At 43.4% G+C, this 4,569-nt stretch overlaps 1 long non-coding RNA gene across 1 annotated transcript in view; it reads left to right on the top strand.

The window, feature by feature from the left end:
• Positions 1-728, top strand: part of LOC138351547 (uncharacterized) — a 62,748-nt gene extending 62,020 nt beyond the window's left edge. Inside the window, exon 3 of the long non-coding RNA XR_011222503.1 lies at positions 474-728. This is a non-coding gene — a long non-coding RNA (uncharacterized lncRNA). The remainder of the gene's footprint in view (positions 1-473) is intronic.
• Positions 729-4,569: the final 3,841 nt, after the last annotated feature.

The raw sequence follows: 4,569 nt of genomic DNA, 5'->3' as shown, positions 1-4,569 counted from the left end.
TATTTTATATCAGTGGAACTTGCCTGATAAATACTTTTGTTACTGATAATTCTGCCCCGTGGTAATGGGTTTATATCTTTGTGTAACTTTTGTGTTCTGGAACGTTTTTAATGTTTTTTTTGCTTGGCTGTTTTATGTCGTAATTATTTGTTGTGGTGGTTTTCTGGCTTGTATTTATGATCTAATTTATGCAATAATAATCAATGAGACTTATATTTAACCATTATAATAATTTCTGTACTGCTGTCTTTATATATCTTATTCAGTTGTCTTTATTCCCAAATTTTACAACAACAATATATTTAACTAGACAAAGCCTTTTATCAATTATCTAAAATTTTTACTTCTCAAGTTCTTGTTCTTGTTGCTGATTATTGTAACTTTGACTTATATTATTGTATTTGTTAATTATACAGTTTACTGTAAATATTACCTTGTTTAAATATATAACATTTTGGTGTATACATTTGCAGTATGGAGTGACCAGCCCCAGGGACCAGGTGGTGACCCGTGACCAGCCCCAGGGACCAGGTGGTGACCCGTGACCAGCCCCAGGGACCAGGTGGTGACCCGTGACCAGCCCCAGGGACCAGGTGGTGACCCGTGACCAGCCCCAGGGACCAGGTGGTGACCCGTGACCAGCCCCAGGGACCAGGTGGTAACCCGTGACCAGCCCCAGGGACCAGGTGGTGACCCGTGACCAGCCCCAGGGACCAGGTGGTGACCCGTGACCAGCCCCAGGGACCAGGTGGTGACCCGTGACCAGCCCCAGGGACCAGGTGGTGACCCGTGACCAGCCCCAGGGACCAGGTGGTGACCCGTGACCAGACCCAGGGACCAGGTGGTGACCCGTGACCAGCCCCAGGGACCAGGGGGTGACCCGTGACCAGCCCCAGAGACCAGGTGGTGACCCGTGACCAGACCCAGGGACCAGGTGGTGACCCGTGACCAGCCCCAGGGACCAGGTGGTGACCCGTGACCAGCCCCAGGGACCAGGTGGTGACCCGTGACCAGCCCCAGGGACCAGGTGGTGACCCGTGACCAGCCCCAGGGACCAACTGAGGCCGGACCTAATGATCCCCAGATATTTAACCAACTTTTTCCACCTGTGATTGTAATATTAAACAATTAAACTCAATACAATACTTTTCCTCTCTTGGAGGAAATATATGATGTGTTGAGGTTAACACTTAGTAAAGTTAATCCCAGTATCCCATATATTTTATTCTTTATGTTTATGCATTGATTATTATTGCCTTATGATCCCTGCAGATGACGACTCCTAGATATTTCTCCCATTAATACCTCACATATTCAATATTGTCCAGGTGATATATGGGAACTTTAGTATTATTATTACTAAGCTCAAATCCCAACATTTTACAGCATTAAACTGCATCTGCTAATCTTTTGTCTACGTCGAAAGTCTATCCAGATTGTCTTTTAGTACTTTTGGTAGTTTAACACAAACATGGAAGGTAAATCCACGTGGGATTTAACTCCATTCATGCCAGCTCTCTGCTGTCTTTTTTAATAGCCAATGACCAAGGTGTAATCCAACTTAGGATAGACCACCATTACCATGTGCCTCCAGCTCTTTAGTCTTGTGAGGCGCAGTATTAAAGTCCTTGTTGGCGTCTAGTTAAAGAATGTCACAATCCTTCCTACTACCACCTTCTTGAAATTTACAGGAAAAGAATGATAGAAAAGGTCTTAAACATGAGCGGCCCTTAGTGAAACCATGTCGTTAATTCTTTATCAATCTGTTGTTCAAGGTGAAAACGAAAGGCTTTGGCAATTATCAATTAAATCCATTTGCAGTTGTTGGCACCACATCAGCAACCATCCATCACTCCGGTACTCAGCTCGAGTCTAATGATTAATTAAATATGGTAGACAATGAGTCTGGCTCTGGGGACTAGTTTACCTTTAGTTTGCATATATGTTTAATAACCTCCTCGCTAGTAACTAGACCAGTTAAGTACTAAACCTACTAAGCTAGTTAACCACTAAACTAGTTTACTTGTCGTCTCGACCTTCAAAGACTTTTTCTTCTGAGTGCGTAATTGAGTTTTTTTAGGAAATACAGAGACGAAGAATTTATTTGAAATAAGTCACATTTCTTTTTCATTCTCAGTTACCTGACCTGCTTCAGATATAATTTGTGTAGTCTTTTCCTTAATCTTTCTTTAATATATCAGAAAAAAATATTTTAGAAATTGTCATTGCCTGGTCTGCTATATATAATTCATTATTTCTTGATGCTTTTATTATTTCCTTAACATTTCTAACTAGTTTGGGATATTGTTGTTCAAGATTAACTTCCCCATTCTTAGGCCTTTGATCAAAGTTTTTTCCTACCGATAAGGTTTTTAATCACATGATTATCCATTTAAGGTTATTGTTGTTTGACCTAAGATATCTAGATGGCACACTATATTTTTAACCTTTATTAAGCATATTTTAAAATAAATTACAGTTTGAATATGTTTAACAATTTTTTTAATTTCCTTTTGTTATATCCTTTCACCCATGTTAATACTTCAGTCATGTTGACATTTACTCTCATCTTTCACCCATGTTAATACTTCAGTCATGTTGACATTTACTCTCACCTTTCACCCATGTTAATACTTCAGTCATGTTGACATTTACTCTCACCTTTCACCCATGTTAATACTTCAGTCATGTTGACATTTACTCTCACCTTTCACCCATGTTAATACTTCAGTCATGTTGACATTTACTCTCATCTTTCACCCATGTTAATACTTCAGTCATGTTGACATTTACTCTCACCTTTCACCCATGTTAATACTTCAGTCATGTTGACATTTACTCTCATCTTTCACCCATGTTAATACTTCAGTAATGTTGACATTTACTCTCATCTTTCTAGATAATATACATTAAAATATTTCAACTTCTCGACCTTGCTTCATAGTCTTCCCTGCTTGGCGCCTTGATCCGATAATTACTGAATTCTTAAGCTCTCACCATATGAAAAAACTTTTTTAACACTTTTCAACTTTTTTCACTTCTTGGGAGCAACTGCCGTCCTTCGCTGCTCTCGTTCAAGTAACGTCATGTCGGTGGGGGGGGGGGGGGGGGGTAGAAATAGCCTAAGCTACTCTATCCCTTTGAGATGTATTTCTTTCTTGTCTCAATAAATATACTTGAACTTGAGCTTGAACGTAAACATGTCCATTCTGCAGTATGGCGATCGTAATTGAAATGTATAATCTAAATGGGGCCTAACAAGAGAAACAAAATGATTCAGAACAATTTATCTTGTTAGTTTGGTTTGGTGTCTTGGGCCTATCAACCTCTGGATGGTTATTAAGGCCACACAAGTGCTCGCTGACCAAACAGAGAGTATCCTTTATGCAAGAACAACTGTAAACAATGGTTACAACGAAGAATGCAAGGGTTGCCCTGAATGGAAATAAATCGGACTGGTCATAATGATGAGTGAGGTACCACAAGGTTCCATCTTGAGCCCAACGTATTTAATGATATTCATCAATGACATCAATGAGAACATTACAAATCACTTCATCAAATTTGCTGATGACACAGATTTATTCTAAGGTAGAAAGTGGAGACTACATTTAGGCCTTGCAAGAGAGCTACATTACCTTTACAAATGGCCAGAAGACTGCGAAATGCGTTTCAATGTTAAGAAATGCATGATGGGCAAATTTATGTCCTAACTATCACATGTACCCCAAATCCATACAATAACATACGGCCAATAGCATTAGCACCACCTCCCTAGCTGCCCTACACACCAGTGACCATGGTCAACAGCTCCAGCTCCTCCTCCCTAGCTGCCCTACACACCAGTGACCATGGTCAACAGCTCCAGCACCTCCTCCCTAGCTGCCCTACACACCAGTGACCATGGTCAACAGCTCCAGCTCCTCCTCCCTAGCTGCCCTACACACCAGTGACCATGGTCAACAGCTCCAGCTCCTCCTCCCTAGCTGCCCTACACACCAGTGACCATGGTCAACAGCTCCAGCACCTCCTCCCTAGCTGCCCTACACACCAGTGACCATGGTCAACAGCTCCAGCTCCTCCTCCCTAGCTGCCCTACACACCAGTGACCATGGTCAACAGCTCCAGCACCTCCTCCCTAGCTGCCCTACACACCAGTGACCATGGTCAACAGCTCCAGCTCCTCCTCCCTAGCTGCCCTACACACCAGTGACCATGGTCAACAGCTCCAGCACCTCCTCCCTAGCTGCCCTACACACCAGTGACCATGGTCAACAGCACCAGCACCTCCTCCCTAGCTGCCCTACACACCAGTGACCATGGTCAACAGCACCAGCACCTCCTCCCTAGCTGCCCTACACACCAGTGACCATGGTCAACACCACCAGCACCACCTCCCTAGCTGCCCTACACACCAGTGACCATGGTCAACACCACCAGCACCTCCTCCCTAGCTGCCCTACACACCAGTGACCATGGTCAACAGCTCCAGCACCTCCTCCCTAGCTGCCCTACACACCAGTGACCATGGTCAACAGCTCCAGCTCCTCCTCCCTAGCTGCCCTACAC

Source organism: Procambarus clarkii, chromosome 50, assembly GCF_040958095.1.
Source record: "Procambarus clarkii isolate CNS0578487 chromosome 50, FALCON_Pclarkii_2.0, whole genome shotgun sequence".
NCBI classification, from domain to species: domain Eukaryota; kingdom Metazoa; phylum Arthropoda; class Malacostraca; order Decapoda; family Cambaridae; genus Procambarus; species Procambarus clarkii.
Note: the sequence above shows the minus strand (reverse complement) of the source record. Positions and strands in the feature narration are given on the sequence as shown.